Source organism: Ovis aries, chromosome 2 (genome assembly GCF_016772045.2).
Source record: "Ovis aries strain OAR_USU_Benz2616 breed Rambouillet chromosome 2, ARS-UI_Ramb_v3.0, whole genome shotgun sequence".
Classification (NCBI taxonomy): Eukaryota; Metazoa; Chordata; class Mammalia; order Artiodactyla; family Bovidae; genus Ovis; species Ovis aries.
In genome coordinates, this window is record NC_056055.1 from 98025982 (window position 1) to 98048345 (window position 22364).

At 35.9% G+C, this 22364-nt stretch overlaps 1 protein-coding gene across 5 annotated transcripts in view; it reads right to left on the minus strand.

Annotated features, from left to right (window-relative positions):
• LINGO2 (leucine rich repeat and Ig domain containing 2) overlaps positions 1 to 22364 on the minus strand; it is a 1524944-nt gene that overhangs the window by 1316165 nt on the left and 186415 nt on the right. The gene's annotated exons all lie outside the window — the stretch shown is intronic.

Here is a 22364-nt window from a genome sequence, read left to right on the forward strand (position 1 = left end):
TACTAGCCAGAAGAAAACACTGCATGTATATTACTGAAATCAACAGAGAAGAACATAATAAGAGAAAGATCGCTAGAGAAGGGAGTAAGACAATGAGCTTTGACATCATTTCACTTCTCAGTGTTATCATTCATTCCATCTGATCAAAAAGAGCATTTTTGGGGAAAGAAAGTTTATCTTGTTCAATATTACTACAGAAAGTTTCAGAAGGAGTCTTTTGACAGTCTGATTCTACCTGCCAATCCATCACTTTGTCATAAAAAAAAATCTATATTGCTTTTTCCCTATTTGAACTGCAAATTCAATAGAGATTTATTTGAGCAGTTTAAACACCTAATTTGTATATACAACAAAACACATGATTTCAAAAATCAACTATTAAGGTTTTTATTAGTAACAAAATTTGTGTTGTAATGATACACATTAGACTTGCAATGACTGTTATCACTTACTTATGTCAAGTAATTTTTCCCTATTAAGAACTTCCAACTAAATAAATTTTTAAAATAAAAAAATTTTTTAAAGAACTTCCAATGACTCTCTTTCTATACATTTTTTCTCCTTAATTTTATCACTTTCTCTGTCCTTGTATAGGTAGCTAGCCTATTTTCATAAAATATTTGAAAGTGTCGCTCAGTCATGTCTGACTTTTGTGACCCCATGAACTGTAGCCCACCAGGCTCCTCTGTCCGTGGAATTCTTCAGGCAAGATTACTAGAGTGGGTAGCCATTCCCTTTTCCAGGGGATCTTCCCAACCCAGGGACTGAAACCAGGTCTCCCTCATTGCAGGTGGATGATTAACCATCTGAGCCACCAAGGAAGCCTCATAAAATATTTGCCTATTTTTAAAGTTTCTATCCTTGAATGTGTGCATCATTATCTGCTCATATCAGTTTCTTCTGGAATTATTTTCTTAATGTACTAACCATAAAGTCTTAGTGATTAAGCACTTTATCAATTTAGCTTTGTGTCATTGATTTTGCATCAAAAAGCTTCAGTTGTAAGAGTTAACAGAATTTTTCGATGCCAGTTTAATAATTTGGAATCTTTAGTTTGTTATAAATAAGTGACTTATTTTATAAATTTAAGTTTTGTGTACTATATAATAATTGTGGTTTTGCTAGGATCTAATTATAACTCATATTGTGTATAAAATATATTCACACAATAGACACTAGTTTCCTGGAAGAAAAGACAAAATCAATAATTCAAGACAATTGGGTATTGTTAAAGAAAATTTCACATTGATCAAAGATTCCACAGTTGACATACTAAGTAGTATGTTGTGTTTTTATTTTACATATGCTTCTGAGTTACATGGAAGTTAAAATATTATCCTCTTGGAATGCATTTCAGCCTACTTCAGCCAAGAACTAAGCAGTTTCATTTATTGTTCTAGAGATTATTTATCAGTAATAGATCTATTCGTTTTACATATTTTCTTGGTTATATTCATAAACTCTATAATCTGGAGCAAATTAAACTCTCTATGCTTCAGTTTCCCTTATGCAAAATAGGAATTGTATGAACATTTATTGACAGAATTATTATAAAAATGAAACAATTCAATAAATATATAATATATAGGAGATAATGTAGCATGTAGAAACTGTATAATATTAATGAAGATATTAATAGGAAAACATTATCTCCCTAAAGGAAAGATACATCCATTTGGCAGCATGGAATTATGATTTGTTAGTGTATAGAATACCCTTGTGTGAATACTCCATACAACATTTATCTGTTCTAATGACCACGGCATTTTGTTTATTTCCAGTTTGTGACTATTACAAATAATCTCACTATACTCTTGTACATGTCTCCTTGTGCATATGTGTGAGAGTTTCACTTGGCTATATTCCTAACAGGGAATATACATATATTCAAGTTTGACAGGTAATGCCAAATACTTTCCCAGGTGGTTGTATCATTCATACAACCACCAGCACTACTGGAGAATTCCAGAGGACACTGCCTTTTAGTTTTTAGGCATTGTGGTGATGTTTAATGACAGTTCATTTTGGTTTAATATACATTTACTGATTATTTATGAGGTTAACCATCTTCATATATATTTGCTGGCCATTCCCTGAAGTGACCAAGCCACTTGCCTATATCTTAAACATTTTAATTAAAATGTAACTCAAAAATAAACTTTATAAAATCTAACACTAATCCAGACAGGATTGTATGGTTATTCTAAAGATATTGATCAAGGAATGAGTTAACCCACTTTCAAAGATTTCTACGTTTCCTGCATCACCTATATATCTCAAGGCAGGAACCAGTCCTTGAGACCACTGATTACTCTTGCATCTAGGCCTGCTGAGCTCCAAATTAATTGTGGGAATTTACACTACCTCTCATTTTTGACAAGCCCTAGACTAAAACTTTTGTCCTTGTAACTTTCTGTGACTATCAAGTTTTCTGCTCAGCCATCAATCATCACATCATTCTTTTACAAAAATAGCAAATTCTTCAGCAAAGCTCACAATTCTTGAATCATCTCTCTTGAATTTTGTTTTGTTTTAATCTCTCACAAATCTTGGACATTTGATTATTCACTGCACTGTAAAATCTCTAATGTATTCAGACTTTTGTTTTCCTTTCTGTACAATATTTCTAGTTTTCCTCATTGGGTGGTTTGGACTAATTAACCAAGTAAGCATTACTGCAAGGTAAACTCAGTACAACCACTTAACCTTTACCAGCCCTTTCACTGCAATTTATTAATTTTCTTATTTATTTTGTCTTGTATTTATTTTAGTTCCTGATTTTTATATTAAGTATAAAAAACAGTATCAATTAGGCAATTAGTATAAATGTATTACAATCAACATGGGAAGTAGAAACAGTCCTTGCACCAACGTGCTTTTTTGCTTTACTTCCATTTTTCCCTAATTGATTTTTCAAGAGTGGCTATATCGAACAAAGAAACAAATGTCACCTGAGCTATTTTGAAGATCCTCAGGTTAATTCGCCTCTGTAATAGTTACCTTCCCTTTCACTTACAGCATGCACAAGGCACTATGCCAAGCATTTTAATTTTTTTCAAGAGCCTTGAAAATAATTTGACAAGTATGCTATATTATTCTATTGATAAAAAGCTGAATTCTAGAGAAGATAAATAGCATATCTAAAGTCAAATAGTTTTAAACGGTTAGCAGTTGAATTTAACTCCAAATCTGTCATTGGCCAAAAATCATCTGATTAAACACAAGTTCAAACAAAATAAAGAATAAACTATAAATCCTCAGCAGGAAAAAAAAAAAAGTTGGGGGGGGGCAGTTTGTTCCTGATAATGTGTTTAGTCACTGATCTTGCTATCATTTTGGAGTCTGTAATTTAAGAGAAATATATAGAAATAAGAGCTATAAATTTCATATTATAAGATTTCATAGGTGGGATAATTTACCCAAAAAACTGGTCTTACATTTAAGTTTTTAATCCATTTTACATTTATCTTTGTGTATGGTGTTAGGAAGTATTCTAACTTCATTCTTTTACATCTAGCTGTTCAGTTTTCCCAGCACCATTTATTGAAGAAACTCTTTTCTTGGGGAGGGAGAGGGTGAGGTGAATTGAGAGAGTAGCACTAAAAATATCTACATTGCCATATGTAAAATAATAGATGGCTGGTGAGAATTTGCTGTATGATGCAAGGAGCTCAAACTCGGTGCTTTATGACTACCTAGAAGGTTGGGATACGAGAGGGAGGTTCAAGAGAGGTGGGACATATGTATACCCACAGCTGATTCATGCTGATGTATGGTAGAAAGCAACACAATATTGTGAAACAATTATCCTCCAATTAAAATAAATATTAAAAAATGAAAAAGTTATAGCCTATGTCTAGTCTTGAGGGTGGATAAGATCTTTTTCATGTACATTCTTATATACAATTTTGGATTATTTTATTATTTTTAAAAACACACAAAAAAGTTAGATTAAGTAGAATATTTCCATGTTGAAGGAAAGGGAAACTGAAGATGTTATGATGTTAGCAAATGCTCAGTAGTGAGTATAACTTTGTTGCTATTTTAGTCGCTAAGTGATGTACGACTATTTGTGGCCCCATGGACTGTAGCCCGCCAGGCTCCTCTGTCCGTGGGATTCTTCAGGCAAGAATACTGGTGTGGATTGACATTTCCTTCTCCAGGGGATCTTCCTGACCCAGGGATCAGACCCACATATCCTGCATTGGCAAGTAGATTCTTTACCCCTGAGCCACCTGGGAAGTTCCAAGTGAGTACAGTGTCTACCAACTTTATGAAATGTTTAAGGACTTCTTGTCATTGCTCATTAGGCTTTAACTGAGTATGCACTAGCCAGGTATACATCAATGACTCTTAAATAATCATTAGTTAGTGCTAACTGTATTATAGACTGTCTTTGCAGGTTATTTAAATAAGCAGGCGAACAGGCAGTACAATCTGTTACAAGTTCATCCTGCTTCATTAAGACAGGCTTTGTGCATTTGAAACATTTTAAAGGGAGGCTTGTGAAACAAATCTAGCTCTAGCCACAAATGGAAGTCACACTTAAAAGTCCACTATTGCTGCAAATATGTAACTAGAAATTCCTACATTTGAGTATATACCTGTATTTGATTTCAGTTTGTCTTGGAGTTATAAGGAGAAAAGAAAACTACAGTCTTTATGTATCTGTGTAAGCTTGCTGAGCAGAGTGAGGCAATGTTCCTGGAAGAAACAAACAAACAAACAAACAAATTATAGTCAACAGGATGCTTGTTGTATTGTTCCCTTCGATTAATTGGGTGTTTCATTTTAGTAATAAATCACGGACATAAAGAAGAGGTAATAGTGAGTGTCATGGAAGCGTAAGTTTACTAGGAACTGAGGCACACACACACCACCACATACTTTCCTCTTGTGGAGCCCCTTTTTCCCTTGGTGGACTCAATCATTCCCTGTTTTTCCACCTGACTGTGTATACCCTCTCTTTCCTTATTACTCTGACTTGCCCATAGGTCCCCTGGCCTTTCTAACACTAAGACTGCTCCATGGACTTGCAGGTTCAATTCCCAAGGCTTAACCCAATTTCAGGGAAAGCCATGGTTATGTCAGCATACCTGGACAGGGACAGGCTACAGCTGACTAACGTATCCACCACTGACTCAACATGGAGACTAGCAGGTGAGTGGCGCTGCAATAGTTAGGAAACAGGTATGGATGGAAATGAGTAATGTACTTATTTTAGGTTCTCAAATAGTAGTATTTCATCTGACATCTAGGGTGCTTTCTTTGATCAAATTTTTAATTTTTTCCTCCATTTTCTTCAACTCTAAATCAGAAAGGGTAAACAGCTTCATTTTAAAGTTTTAATTTAAAATTTTATACTTATGGAAATATTTCTGAAATTCATATCCAGATAAAAAGCTAACTTTAAAAACTGCATTATAATTCTGGCTATGACTTCAATTGAATATAACATGCTTTTTTTCAGTTCCCTTCTTAAGCTGTTATATAATTTTCGTGGCTATCTATTATCTTATCAAGAAATTCCATTTCAGAGATTGCTGAATTTTTGTAGTGGATGGAAAACTTTCTAAATTGATAAAATTGCCATGAGCTTTTGAGCATAAACGTAAAATATATATTTGGAACTATTATTGTACTTACAGTCATTAAATTAAAAGCTGAAATTATCCTGTAGATTATCCTGCAGATGGGAGTACTACAACAGCAGAGAAATTTTGCAGAGCCATCCACCTTGTAAAGCTGAATACATCCCAAAAAATCCATTTACAGCATAACAGTATATACTTTTCATATACCAATACTGGTTATGTACTCCCAGTGCTCATATCAGAACTTAGGTTCTCTTTGAGGTTTGATGGTAGGCAAATCCTTTAGATGCCTCTTTGAGGAAAAAAACAAAAAAAAAAGATATCAATAAGCATCATATAGTGGTAAAGAACCCACCTGATAATGCATTCAGGTATGACCTAAATCAAATCCCTTATGATTATACAGAGCAAGTGAGAAATAGATTTAAGGGCCTAGATCTGATAGATAGAGTGCCTGATGAACTATGGAATGAGGTTCGTGACATTGTACAGGAGACAGGGATCAAGACCATCCCCATGGAAAAGAAATGCAAAAAAGCAAAATGGCTGTCTGGGGAGGCCTTACAAATAGCTGCAAAAAGAAGAGAGGTGAAAAGCAAAGGAGAAAGGAAAGATATAAGCATCTGAATGCAGAGTTCCAAAGAATAGCAAGAAGAGATAAGAAAGCCTTCTTCAGCACTCAATGCAAAGAAATAGAGGAAAACAACAGAATGGGAAAGACTAGAGATTTCTTCAAGAAAATCAGAGATACCTAGGGAACATCTCATGCAAAGGCAGACTAGATAAAGGGCAGAAATGGTATGGACCTAACAGAAGCAGAAGATATTAAGAAGAGGTGGCAAAAATACACAAAAAAACTGTACAAAAAAGAGCTTCATGACCTAGATAATCACAATGGTGTGATCACTCATCTAGAGCCAGACATCCGGGAATGTGAAGTCAAGTGGGCCTTAGAAACCATCACTATGAACAAAGCTAGTGGAGGTGATGGAATTCCAGTTGAGCTATTTCAAATCCTGAAAGATGATGCTGTGAAAGTGCTGCACTCAATATGCCAGCAAATATGGAAAGTTCAGCAGTGGCCACAGGACGGAAAAGGTCAGTTTTCATTCCAACCCCAAAGAAAGGCAATGCCAAAGAATGCTCAAACTACCACACAATTGCATTCATCTCACATTCTAGTAAAGTAATGCTCAAAATTCTCCAAGCCAGGCTTCAGCAATATATGAACCGTGAACTTCCTGATGTTCAAGCTGGTTTTAGAAAAGGCAGAGGAACCAGAGATCAAATTGCCAACATCCGCTGGATCATGGAAAAAGCAAGAGAGTTCCAGAAAAACATCTACTTCTGCTTTATTGACTATGCCAAAGCCTTTGATTATGTGCATCACAATAAACTCGAAAATTCTGAAAGAGATGGGAATACCAGACCACCTCACCTGCCTCTTGAGAAATCTGTATGCAGGTCAAGAAGCAACAGTTAGAACTAGACATGGAACAATCGACTGGTTTCAAATAGGAAAAGGAGTACATCAAGGCTGTATATTATCACCCTGCGTATTTAACTTCTATGCAGAGTACATCATGGGAAATGCTGGACTGGAAGAATCACAAGCTGGAATCAAGATTGCTGGGAGAAATATCAATAACCTCAGATATGCAGATGACACCACCCTTATGGCAGAAAGTGAAGAGGAACTCAAAAGCCTCTTGATGAAAATGAAAGTGGAGAGTGAAAAAGTTGGCTTAAAGCTCAACATTCATGGCAAATAGATGGGGAAACAGTGGAAACAGTGTCAGACTTTATTTTGGGGGCTCCAAAATCACTGCAGATGGTGGACTGCAGCCATGAAATTAAAAGATGCTTACTCCTTGGAAGAAAAGTTATGACCAACCTAGATACCATATTCAAAAGCAGAGACATTACTTTGCCAACTAAGGTACCTCTAGTCAAGGCTATGGTTTTTCCAGTGGTCATATATGGATGTGAGACTTGGACTGTGAAGAAGGCTGAGTGCCAAAGAACTGATGCTTTTGAACTGCGGTGTTGGAGAAGACTCTTGAGAGTCCCTTGGACTCCAAGGAGATCCAACCAATCCATTCTGAAAGAGATCAGCCCTGGAATTTCTTTGGAAGGAATGATGCTAAAGCTGAAACTCCAGTACTTTGGCCACCTCATGTGAAGAGTTGACTCATTGGAAAAGACTCTGATGCTGGGAGGGATTGGGGGCAGGAGGAGAAGGGGACGACAGAGGATGAGATGACTGGATGGCATCACGGACTCAATGGACGTGAGTCTGAGTGAACTCCAGGAGTTGGTGATGGGCAGGGAGGCCTGGCATGCTGCGATTCATGGGGTCGCAAAGAGTCGGACACGCATGACTGAACTGAACTGAACTGATAATGCAAGAGAGATAGGAGACAGTGGGTTCAATTCCTGGGTTGGGAAGATCCCCTGGAGGAGGACATGGCAAACACTCCAGTATTCTTGCCTGGGGAATCCTACATACAAAAGAGCCTGGCACACTATGGTCCAGAGTTGTAAAGAGCTGGAAATGACTGAAACAACTCAGCACAGCCCAGTTTATAAGATGCTTGGCATGTAAGTCATTGAGAAGTTTGGTTCAAAAAATAAAAAGGATAAATCAATACAGTCTTGGCTGGTTTACTACAATTTCATAAAATCAGCAGCATGTATATTTAAATTATTGATGTATTTTATTTCTAAAATTGCTATGGTAAAATCAGAAGCCCTAAAAAATACTGCTCAAGAAGAATAATTTTTAAATTATTTTATAATAGTAGAAAAATATGAGCAACCATGGGTTTAAATTATTATACAAGCATAACATTATAATTCAAGTTGTACAAAATTAAACCTGACACAGGATTATTATGCTCTGAGTCCATTAACACAGATACTGAATCCATTAACAATTTTGTTCTCTAAGCGATATCTGAAATATCTTCCAACTTACTTTAAGATTGGTTTTCCCTCCCTTCAAAACAGAAATTAATTCAAATCTGTTTTTATTGTCTTAACATTTTTAATAATAGCAGAATAGTTTAAAAGTGATGTAATTTAAACAAAATCAGAGCTTAGACATACTCATTGCATTCCACCATGCTTGCAATGATAAATACACACACACACACACACACACACACATAAACACGTATACATCAAAAGTCAATGGAAATCAAAGAAAGCATAAATAGAGACACATAACCATGTTCATGGATCAGAACACTCAACATAGTAAATATACTAATCTCCCAAATTGACATATAGGTTTAATTAATTTCAATCAAAATCTCACTAAGGCTTTTTTATAAACACAAAATTTATTAAAAAGTTTATATGGGAAGGTGCAAACTGGTTAAAATAGCTAAAGCATTCTTGAAGAAAAAGTGTGAAGAATCACTCTATCCAGTACTAAGGTGGATTATATAGTTACCATAATCAAGGCCATGTGGTATTCATGGAAGAATACACATATAGAACAGTGGAATAAAAAAAAAGAAAATCAGGAAATGGGCCCAGACAAGCATCCCTAACAAAATTTTGACCAAGATGTAAAAGCAATTAAATGGAGGAAAGATAGCTTTTCAGCAAGTAGTACTGGAACAACTGGACAATGATAGTCAACAGAAGTCACCCTCAATTTCATACGTTATACTGAAATTAACTCAAAATGGATCATGGAGTTAAAAGTAAAATGAAAAATACAGTTTTTATCAAACATATATAATATCTTCAGAGTGTAGGAATTGCTAAGGAGTTTTTAAACTTGACTGAAAAAAAAGCACAATCCATAAATAGATGCATTAATATTGGATTTTATCAAATGAAATGGATGAAAAGTGAAACTATAAACTGGGAGAAAATATTCATACATCATATATATGACAAAAGACTAGTCTATTTGAACATACAAAGACCTCCTGATATTCAACAGTTTAAAAAATGATTCAAAGATAAAAAGAAAAAAAATATGTTTTTCAGATTTCCAAGTGCATTCTCCCTAGAGAGAGAAAGAAAATGGGAAAAAGATATAAGCAGATTTCATCAAAGATATAAAAATGGAGAAGAAACATTCAATACATAACAGGCCCAGCTGCAAAGTATTAAGTGCATTTAGGACTCAGACAGCCTGAGTTTTATTCTAGATCCAGCCCTCATTGACTGTATGACTTTGAATTATGGTCATCTTTGTGTTTCAATTTCTTCATTTTTTAAATGGGAATAATAATATTACTAACTGGATGGCTGTCATGATTAAATGTTAAAATCTTTGAAAAGTGCTTGGTACAGCATCTGACACATAATAAGCAAATACGTGTGACTGCAGACTTCACAAATTTTAAAGATAATGTTATTCTACAGCCTACTAAGGATTTCATTTACCTATATGAAATAGTTGATGTCTGACAGTCTTCAACCCACAAAAAGAGATAATTTCATATGGTTCAACTCACACAAACTATAGAACTGGGACTTCCCTGGTGGTCCAGTGATTGAGAACCTGCCTGCCAATGCAGGAGACATGGGTTCGATCCCTGGTCTGGGAAGATTCTACATGCTACAACAACTAAGGGCATGCGCCACAGCTGCTGAGCCTGCTCTCTAAAGCCCACGAGCCACAGCTACAGTATCAAGAGAGGACACCGCCATGAGAAGGCATGCACTGGGGCAAGGCGTAGCCCCCACTCACTGCAGCTGGAGAAAGTCTATAGCAATGAAGACCTAGTGCAGCAAAAATAGATAAATCAATAATTAAAAAAAAAAACTTGTAAAACTGATATTTTGGTATTCTCATGAATAAATAACTGTAGAATCTATATCTATTTATAATACCCCACATATGGAATATTAAACCTCATTCTATGGATGATCCAACCAGTACATACTAAAGGAAACCAGTCCTGAATATTCATTAGAAGGACTGATGCTGAAGTTTAAACTCCAATACGTTTGCCACCTGATGCAAAGAACTGACTCATTGGAAAAGACACTGATGCTGGGAAAGATTGAAGGCAGGAGGGGAAGGAGAAGACAGAGGATGAGATGGTTGGATGGCATCACTGACTCAATGGGCATGAGTTTGGGTAAACTCCAAGAGCTGGTGATGGACAGGGAGGCCTGGCATGCTGCAGTTCACGGGGTCTCAAAGAGTCAGACACGACTGAATGTCTGATACTGCACTGATGGATGAAGTAACTGGGGCTCACACTGGTCTCAACTAAGGTTCAAATGTGTACTGTTTTCTCCTTGCAGTATTGCTGCTTTATTCATCCATCTAGCAACTGAAGAGTAACCCTGGCTGGAAATGATTTTAAAGCACTTCAAACAACAGCATAAATAATTTCTGGTAACAAGATCATCGCTACTCTGGACATACAGAGAGTAATCAGGTCAGTTTTACATGTATAATAAAGGCCCTGATACATTATGATTAAGTATCTCCCAGGCCAAAAAAGGACTGTACTGTCTATCTATTGGCAAAATTCCTTTACTCTTTATAGAGCGAGTGATTTATTTTCAGAACTCTACCTTTGAAGAAATCCTGTGTTAAAAAAATAATTTAATATTTTGAAATTAAAGATGAGTTCTTTCATTTGAAGTCACATATGGCATGTTACATGTCTCTTTTGGCAGTTCTCGTCATGGCCAACATCCACTAAAAAAGAGTTGGCACTTCTTTGAACAAACTCTTTCTGCCTGGAATAGAGACAAGCTTGGTGTGGAATTAACACTTTTTCTGACTGGTATCATTAGTGCTACCAGTCTAGATCTTGAGGCTGTGTTTATTCACCAGTTTTACTAGTTGGCAACTTACCAAGCATTAAGTGTGAAAAGTGACAGGCCCAGAACAATTAGTATTAAGATAACTCATCACCAGGAAAACTCCTGAAAACCTTCTCTCTTTCTAAGAAATTTAAATCAATACTGAAGTGGGTATATCAGTTCACCTTACGGTGAAAGTGAAAGTCACTCAGTAGTCGGACTCTTTGTGACCCCAGGGACTACACAGTGCATGGAATTCTCCAGGCCAGAATACTAGAGTGGGTAGCCTTTCCCTTCTCTAGGGGATCTTCCCAACCCAGGGAGAGAAGCCAGGTCTCCCACATTGCAGTAGGATTCTTTACCAGCTAAGCCACAAGGGAAAGCCCAAGAATACTAGAGTAGGTAGCCTATCCCTTCTCCAGTGTGTCTTCCCAACTCGGTAATCGAACCGGGATCATCGTACGGTACACGTCATCATTACACAGTTCTTAGTTCGTGGGTCTAAGTTTTGACTTCTCTGTCAATCTTAACTGGAAAATATCTTTTTCCTCTTTTATTTTGAGTGTTCAAAATGTTGGAAGCAATTCCTCTATTATCATGTGTTACCCTTTGAAAAAATGTAAAATAAAGCACATAGAGATTCTCTATTTCTGACACTTTAATTAAAATCCTAAATGTGAGCAAAATAATTTAATGATATTCTTAATGTGGTTGTTTTAAGCACCTTTAAGCCTTCACAAGCCATAGGGATAAAAATTGAGCTCAGTTTTGTAAGAAATAGAGATTTTACTGGCATACACTCATTGTTTCTGGTATGTTTATTGCTTCTGCATCTGGAGATATTATTCAAAATTAAAATTATGAAACATGTTCTTATGCTTGAATCTGGCTGAAAAAGTCACTAGCAAAAGTAACTAATAACACTGAAAAACCAAGAATTTTCAAAAGTCATTAAAAAGATTACTGAAAAAATGGGTTAGAGCAATAGCTGTAGACTTTATGATATCATTAGACTATAAAACTCAGCGTAAGAAAATATTCTGTCCATGACTTTCACACACAACATTACATTCTTACCTTCAGAATCAATGAAGAAGCAATTATTCTGGAGTACTAATTGCTTCATGAAAAACTGTCATGGTAAAACTTTTTGTTTTCATTTTTATCAATATGTTGTTATATTTCAGGGGGAAAATCTATGTTATTTCTATGTAATAAAATTTATACCCTGTAGAAAGTATTTTCTACCAAAAGTTCTATAAAATCTATTAAAAGAATACATTTTATAGCAGTTTACACAGGATACTACAATAAAGATACACCATATACTAATGTTAGATTAAAAGAGAGAAAAGGAAATAAAGAAGAAAGCTATTGATAGTTCATATTAATAATCTTAAAATAGCTTACCAACATTAACTGGTAATGAGGTAAATACACATCTCCATGCTATACTTACTAAATAGTGGTACAATAGTGAAATTTCTGGAAAGACTGTTTAGAATACCTACAGACAGTAGTTCTGAAGACACACAGCTCAAATTTCATCTCCAAACTTATCAACATATGTAGCCATTTAGGTGTTTAATAATTACATCTTGCTAAATTTGGGTAATTTTTGAAAGGCCTGGAAGTTAAACTTTTAATCTATATAATTAAATACTGCCTGATACCCAAGTTGTTATATAATAATGATTCTATCTTTTATACTCTTGTTTTTTGACTAGTAATTATGAAAGGTGAAACATATATAAAACAGTTCTCAACTGAGCTGTCTTTTGGCAATTTCTAAGAATGAAGAATTAAATCTATGAATTTGTGGCATACATTGTTATATATACATACCAAATTTAACACTTCTTTAAAATTCAACATTTGATATGCAGATATAAAGTATGAATATGTGTTTGTGGTTTTAGTTTTTGTTCTGGCCCTCTTTTTAATGATACCAGACTAAATGCTGAAAACTAATAGCAGGGTTTTCTAAAACTACTTTAAGCACTCAGAATGAAATCCTTTGGTTCCTGATATTATTAGAAATGTAATAAATTTTAAAATAAACATGGATTTATAATAAAAATATTATCAGTTCTTCTGATTGAAAAATTCCAGAAAACTAACATAAAATGCTTTCAAAGTACTTATAACTAAATTATTTCTATCTAGGAAAAGTATGAAAGGCTAAACCCCTACATTTTCACAGAAATTAACAGCTTCCTGACAGAATGTCTTTAAACGACAGCTTGCTTTATTACTACAAAGTTCTCCCTCGAGTTTCATCTTAATAATAATATCTCTGGAGCAAAAATACATGGCTCAGAATTAATAGCCAAGTAGAATTGTGGAAAAGATTAATACCTAAAAAAACAATAAAATACATCCATATTACTGGAGATAAAACCATTAGAAGGTCTAAAACTTTTAGTGAATGCGGGTTATTTTGCTTTCCTTTTCTTCTTTTTTCCAAGTATTTTAAAAGGAGTTCTAAATTTACGTGTAACACCAACAACTACAATCCAGGGGTTTCAATAGCATTCATCACTCTGCTTTCCATTCCACCTCTTTACCTGCTGATGCATCACCCAACTTCCAAATAATTAAACTTTCAGCCCAAAGGTGACTGAAATGAACCCTTGCTTTCAGAATAAGACTTAAAAAGGACCCCAATTATCAGATTAAATATCAAACAATTTCTCCAAGTAGAGCAGGCAGCCAGCCAAAGGCGTATCATATAAGAGTTCAAGGCAGTCGGAAAAGGTCAGACCCCAGCTCAACTCTGGGAAAAGCTTAATTGCTTTCTCCCTAGCCAAGTGTGCTGCCAGATAAAAAGGCCCAAGAAAAGTTTTGCCAGATGGGCCAGCTGAATGCCCAGATGCCACCTTTGATACAACACATTTTAGAGCTCTGCAGTCGGATGCTTCATCTGGCAGCATTAATCTATGACAGTTCAGAGCTAGAAATTCTGGACAACGGAGAAAAAGAGGGCTAGAGCTTAAGTGGATTTGAAAAATGGGAAACAGAAAAAAAAGAACAGAGAAGAAACTAAAATTTTGTCTCTAAAACATGTATAATTTTGACTATGCCACTCAAAGATAAAGGAAGACCATCATATTTTTGCCCCCAGCTATGAAAAAGTAACTGAGCTGTCCCTACCATCATCAATAAATTAAACAGGCAAACAGTTATGAAAGAATTACTTTTGGACTTTGGAAAATTTCAGAGATGACTTTCAGACAAAGCCCCAGATAGTTCATGGGGATCTTGTTGAAACTGAAAAGCGAGGTTAAGTTTGGGACAACAAAGTGGCTACAATTTGTGAAATGGCCCAAAGACAAAGGAACTATCCAGAGAAGAAGGAGCTCAAGAAATCTACATAGAGTTCCTGCAAGCCTTTTTTCCCCCAGATTCTGAAGTATAGTTGACAAATAAAAACTGTATATACTTACGCCACACAGATTGATATTTGGACATAGGTGTAGCTTGTGAAATGATTACCACAATAAGCTAATTTATGTATCTATCACCTCACAAAGTTAATGTTTTCTTTATTGTTTTTGTTTTTCCTGCTAAGAACACTAACAATTTACTCTTTTAGCAAATTTCAAATATATAATACAGTATTATTAATGACAGTTACCATGCTATGCATTAAATCTCTAGACCTTATTCATCTTATAACTGACAGTTTGTACCCTTTCTTTCATCAATATCTCCCCATTCTACAATTCCCCCAGTTTCTGAATCCACTGTTCTATTCTCTGCTTCTTAAGTGTGATCACACATCACCATAAAAAATATAACGCTAATAAAAAAGTTGGAAATAATTTGAGAATTACCAAAATGTAACACAGAAATATAAAGTGAGCAGATGCTGTTGGAGATAATGGTGTCAATAGATCTGCTCAATGCAGGTTGCCACAAATCTTCAATTTGTAAAAATTCTCAATAATGATGTGTACTTGTATTCTATAACTTGGTTTTGGTGGCAAATAAATGACAGAACATATATTTTTTAAACTCTTCAAGCTACATCCCTAAAATGGTAAATGTTACTATGTATAAATGTATTTAAATGGACAATATATTTTTAAAACATTTAAGAATGAAAAAAAAATGTTGAAAAGTGGATGAAGACATTTGTGACATGTTGTTAACAAAGGACTGTAAGCCAGACAGACTCCTCTGTCCGTGGAATTTTTCAGGCAAGAATACTGGAGTGGGTTACCATTCCTTTCTGCAGGAGATCTTCGCTACCCAGATATAAAATCTGGGTCTCCTGCACTGCAGGCAGATTCTTAACCATCTGAACCACCAGTGAAGCCCATAAATAAAGGAAATATCACCATTTTTGTAATGCCTTTTGTTGGCCCCTTGTGAAAACATTGGTCCCATTCTTCAGAGGTAATGCCTTTTCAATTTTTCTACACAATCATTTGTCTCTTTGCTACCACCCTACTCCTTGGCCAGGGGCTAACAAAAACCCAAATTAGGTTCTGGGCTTGACTGGCCCTAAGCCCTAGTGAATATTACAGGTACATAAAGAAGCTAGCAATTTTTCTTGCAAATGCTTTATGATACAGTTAGATCAACAGAACTGTATGGGGAAATGAATGACAGAAATTAGTTATTTTTTTAGCCCTAGATAAAGGAATTTAGACTATAAGGTATCTGATCAACTGTAAGAGTTATGGTAAGAATCTATGAAGGTGATACCAGCCTTTCAAAGGACCTGAACACATCCCAAAGATGGAACACGAAGGAGGGCAGCAGGTGAACAGTCAGGACGGCATGAAGTTTAAGAGGCTGGGCTTTTTATCAGATAAGCTGGAGATAAATTCATATTCCCCATTAACAGTTGCTTCAAACTCACTTTAAGTAATAGTTCTTCAGCAAAGTACTTTTAATCTCATAGCAATCTGTTTGTATCCTTCTACATTTTACCTGCTAAACTTGGTGGTGGTCATCTTTCTTCATTACAAGGTGAGTGCATCAGGCCCTCACTTCATAATACTTCTATGTTAGCATGTTTGCAGCAAGTCAGTAACCATGTATTGTGTGATCTTAACTACACTCTTTAATAAAATTGGGAAAACTATAACTACATTGCAAGAAGGCTATGAAGATCAGTGATGATTTAAGGTAAACACCTGGCACATTGGCTGACATATGGTTCTTAATGAACAAGCTTTATTATTATGGCCATCCTTCATCTACAAAGTTTTATGACTTAATTAGAAGCTTAGCTTACTTATATGGAAGGCAAGTATGAGTAAATTTCTAATATTGTCCTGTTGAAGATCTATATTTTTATTTAATAATGTTTAAACAAGATCAATAATCATGACAAAATATATTATGACACCTAAAGAAACATCTAAGCTATTGTTTAATGGACTAAAGTAATGAATGTACAGCCCTAAAGTAACAACAATTTGGAAACAAAAAAATGGTCACAAAATCCTGACTGCAATGAGTATAAAATCTAGTTCCAAGCCCACAAATCACACCAAAATGTGTGACATAGAATATGCTCTATTTTTGGTTTTAAATGCCCTTGTAGATCCACCCACCACTCAAATATTAATATCATTTGCTATCTCTCTACTTCAAGGTTATATAAAACAATTACTTTAGTATGATAATGGCAATAATAAATATGTAAATAAAATCATATATTAATTTTACCCAATTAAATTTTCAACTATAAAATTTCCTTTCTGATTAGATAATTTCTATAAAGTTATGCTACTCAAATGTTTAACAAAATACTCCTCGAGTTTCTTTAATTTATGTTTCTGTGAGTCAGCAACTAGAAACCATTCAAGCAGAAAGAAAAGCATATAATAATAATCTGAATCTTTTTATATAAATAAGACATATAATTATGATACTACTACCTGCTTATTCACAGTTTAGAGATACTTCTTAGCCGTGAAGCTGACAGATTTAAATGATAATACCAAATAATCTACAATATATAGTATGAATGATATTTGATGACTATTAAAGTCAGGGGACTGATCTCTTGACCTAAATTAGACTCTCCTGGTCTTTTTTCTTGTTCTCAGTTTTGTAATTTGTATTTACATATTTATCTCTATGCTTATTTAATAACTGAAATGGCACAGATATGCAGAAATAATTCAGTCCTGAGTCTATCTGTTGAATGTCCCTAAATTATGTTAAAGCATGTGGAAATCCTAAGGGAGTGAAGCAGGCACTTCAGGGGAAAGGGCAATATGCCTGTGACATGGACACTATTTGCACTAAGCCTCATTACCCCAGAATACCCAGGATACATTTGCTCCTTGGGAAAACCAGCCCTGAATAATTCTTTCTAAGCATGTCTGTCAACTTCAAGTATGGTTCTATATTTTTAAATGAGCTCAAGTAAAACTGACCATCTAGAAGAGGCAATACAATATTGTTCAGGTAGTCCAGCCATGCAGTCCTGTCTCTTTGCGACCCCATGGACTACAGAACGCCAGGCCTCCCTGTCCATCACCAACTCCCAGAGCTTAATCAAACTCAAGTCCATCAAGTCAGTGATGCCACCCAACCATTTCATCCTTTGTCGTCCCCTTCTCCTCCCACCTTCAATCTTTTCCAGCATCAGGGCCTTTTCTAATGAGTCAGTTCTTTGCATCAGGTGGCCAAAGTATTGGAGTTTCAGCTTCAGCATCACTCCTTCCAATGAATATTCACGACTGATTTACTTGAGGATTGACCATTTGGATCTCCTTGCAGTCCAAGGGACTCTCAAAAGTCTTCTCTAACACCACAGTTCAAAAGCATCAGTTCTTTGGTGCTCAGCTTTCTTTATTGTCCAACTCTCACATCCATACATGACTACTGGAAAAGCCACAGATTTGACTAGATGAATTTTGTTGGCAAAGAAATGTTTCTGCTTTTTATTATGCTGCTGAGGTTGGTCATAGTTATGAAAAACTATGGGTCAAGCAACTTTTAATTTCATGGGTGCAGTCATCATCTGCAGTGATTTTGGAGCCCCCAAAATAAAAGTCTCTCACTGTTTCCATTGTTTCCCCATCTATTTGCCATGAAGTGATGGGACCAGATGCCATGAACTTAGCTTTCTGGATGTTGAGCTTTAAGCCAATTTTTTCACTCTCCTCTTTCACTTTCATCAAGAGGCTCTTTAGTTCTTCTTCAGTTTCTGCCATAAGGGTGGTGTTATCTGTATATCTGAGGTTATTGATATTTCTCTGGGCAATCTTGATTCCAGCTTGTACTTCATCTAGTCCAGTGTTTCTCATGATGTACTCTGCATATAATTTAAATAAGCAGGGTGACAATATACAGCCTTGACAAACTCCTTTCCTGATCTGGAACCAGTTTATTGTTCCATGTTCAATTCTAACTGCTGACTCTTGCCCTGCATACAGATTCTTTAGGAGACAGGTCAGGTTGTTTCATATTCCCATCTCTTGTAGGATTTTCCACCATCTGTTGTGATCCACACTGTCCAATGCTTTGGCGTAGCCAATAAAGCAGAAACAGATGTTTTTCTGGAACTCTTGCTTTTTCAGTGATCTAACAGATGTTGGCAATTTGATCTCTAGTTCCTCTGCCTTTTTATATCCAACTTAAACATCTGGAAGTTCACAGTTCATGTACTGTTGAAACCTGGCTTAGAGGATTTTGAGCATCAGTTTGCTAGCATGTGAGATGAGTGCAATTGTGCTGTAGTTTGAGCATTCTTCGGCATTGCCTTTCTTTGGGATTGGAATGAAAACTGACCTTTTCCAGTCTTGTGGCCACTGCTGAGTTTTCCAAATTTGCTGGCATATTGAGTGCAGCACTTTCACAGCATCATCTTTCAGGATTTGAAACAGCTCAACTGGAATTCCATCACCTCCACTAGCTTTGTTCATAGTGATGCTGGCATGCTGCAATTCATGGGGTCGCAAAGAGTCAGACATGATGAAGCGACTGAACTGAATGCCCACTTGACTTCGCATTCCAGCATGTCTGGCTCTAGGTGAGTGATCACACCATCACGGTTATCTGGGTCATGAAAATCTTTTTTGTATAGTTCTTCTGTGTATTCTTGCCACCTCTTCTTAGTATCTCCTGCTTCTATTATGTCCGTAACATTTCTGTTCTTTATTGTGCCAATCTTTGCATGAAATGTTCCTTTGGTATCTCTAAGTGAACTAAAATGGACTGGAATGGGTGAATTTAACTCAGATGACCTTTATATCTACTATTGTGGCAAGAATCCTTTAGAAGAAATGGAGTAGCCCTCACAGACAAAAAAAAAAAAAAAAAGAGTATGAAATGCAGTACTTGGGTGCAGTCTCAAAAACAGCAGAATGATCTCTGTTTGTTTCCAAAGCAAACTATTCAGTATCACAGTAATCCAAGTCTGTGCCCCAACCAGTAACGCTGAAGAAGCTGAAGTTGAATGGTTCTACGAAGACATAGATGACCTTCTAGAACTAACACCCAAAAAGATGTCCTTTTCATTCTAAGGAACTGGAATGCAAAGTAGGAAGCAAGAGATACCTGAATGGCACTGAAACATGTATAATATCATATATGAAACAAACCGTCAGTCCAGGTTCAATGCTTGGGGCTGGTGCACTGGGACGACCCAGAGGGATGGTATGGGGAGGGAGGTGGGAGGGGGGTTCAGGATGGCGAACACGTGTATACCTGTGGCGGATTCATGTTGATGTATGGCAAAGCCAATACAATATTGTAAAGTAACTGACCTCCAATTAAAATAAATAAATTTATATTTTAAAAAAAGAGATGCCTGGAGTAACAAGCAAATTTGGCCTTGAGGTACAGAATGATGCAGGGCAAAGGCTAGCAGAGTTTTTCCAAGAGAATGCAGTGGTCACAGCAAACACCTTCTTCCACCAACACAAGAGAAGACTCTACACATGGACGTCACCAGATTGTCAATACCAAAATCAGACTGATTATATTCTTTGCATTCAAAGATGGAGAAGCTCTGTATAGTCAGCAAAAACAAGACTGGGAGCTGGCTGTGGCTCAGATCATGAACTCTTTATTGCCAAATTCAGATTTAAATTGAAGAAACAGGGAAAACCATTAGGCCATTCAGGTATGACCTAAATCAAATCCCTTACCATTTTACAGTAGAAGTGACAAATAGATTCAAGGGATTATATCTGATCGACAGAGTGCCTGAAGAACTATGGATGGAGGTTCGTGACATTGTATATGAGACTGCAATCAATACCTTCCCCAAGAAAAAGAAATGCAAAAAAGCAAAATGGTTGTTTGAGGAGGCCTTACAAATAGCTGAGAAAAGAAGAGAAGCTAAAGGCACAGGAGAAAAGGAAAGATATACCCATTTGAATGCAGAGTTCCAAAGAATAGCAAAGAGAGATAAGAAAGCTTCCCTCAGTGATCAATTCAAAGAAATAGAGGAAAAAATAAAATGGGAATGATGAGAGATCTCTTCAAGAAAATGAGAGATACCAATGGAACATTTCATGCAAAGATGGGCACAATAAAGACAATAGTCTTATTTTCTCAAAATATAAAAAAGGTGGAAATATAAAGTTGAAGTCTTAAAATGTTGTACATTTTCCTAGGCCATGAGTTATGTCATGTTCTGATGCAAAAAAAAAAAAAAAATCTTCCATGGCAACACCCGCAATAAGCACACACTTTTTTTTAATAGGAGAATAAATATGATTGGAGAAACCAACTGATAGAGAAGCAGAAAGTGGTGGGCCTCCCTGATATCTCAGATGGTAAAGAATCTGCTGCAATGCAGAAAACCTGGGTTAGGAAGATTCTCCTCGAGACGGAAATGGCTACCCACTCCAATATTCTTGCTTGCAGAATTCCATGGACAGAGGAGCTTGACGGACTACAGTCCATGGGGTCTCTAAGAGTGGGACATGACTGAGAGACTAACACTTTCTTCAGAAAGTGATATACAACATGACTCTTACTATAATCCAGATATAATACAGTACTATACTTGTTTAGTACAATATATACTCTATTGCAAACTATGTGTCTATATCTGGAATGTATAGTATTCTACTGAATTTGTTAGATTAACCATTTCATGGAGGAAAATATCTATTTATAAATAATACATTAGCTTATATTATCCAGAAGCTTTATCCACAAAGGAAAACAAGTAAAGCACCAACTATTTTGTGGGTCCCCACTTTGTGGGACATAGATTAGTGTTTCAAAACAGGTTAAATTCTGAAAATTTGTTTCTAAATTTCTGTCTTCATAAGTTCAAAGCAACACTTTGTATACAATTGGTAGCGGTTTAGTTTCTAAGTCCTGTCTGACCCCATGAACTGTAGTCCACCAGGCTCCTCTGTCTACCGGATTCTCCAGGCAAGAATACTGGAGAGGGTTGCCGTTTTCTTCTCCAAGGGATCTTCCCAACCCAGGAACTGAACCTGGGTCTCCTGCATTGAAGGCAGATTCTTTACTGACTGAGCCACGAGGTTATTGCTGCTTTTCAACTCTGTAAAGAGTATATTTTAACTTTCTTCTTTTTGTCACAAGCTTAAAACAATTTGTTATTCTGAATATATTATAGACTGCTGATTCAGATGAATAAGACCAAAACAACTTTACACAATTTATAAAATCATCTGAAGGTGCCCACCAAGCTGAAATATGCTTCCTTGACCACACGTTTCTACTAGCTGATAAATACATTATTGACTGAAAGTTTGTAGCTGAGAAGATGTTTTATACACAGAATCTGGAAAATTTATCACGTCTAGTTTAGTACATGAATAACCTGGTAAGTAGGTTAGAATTTTGAACCAAAATTTTACAGATATTACAATAAAATCTACATTCAAGAACTGGATATTATAATTAAAAATACTATAAGAATTGAGAGAAATAGGAGTTAATTGTGATTTGGCTTGATTTGGCAAACTGCTCCAAAAAAAGGATGGATAGGATTTCAAAGAGGAAAGAGAATAAAGAACAATAATT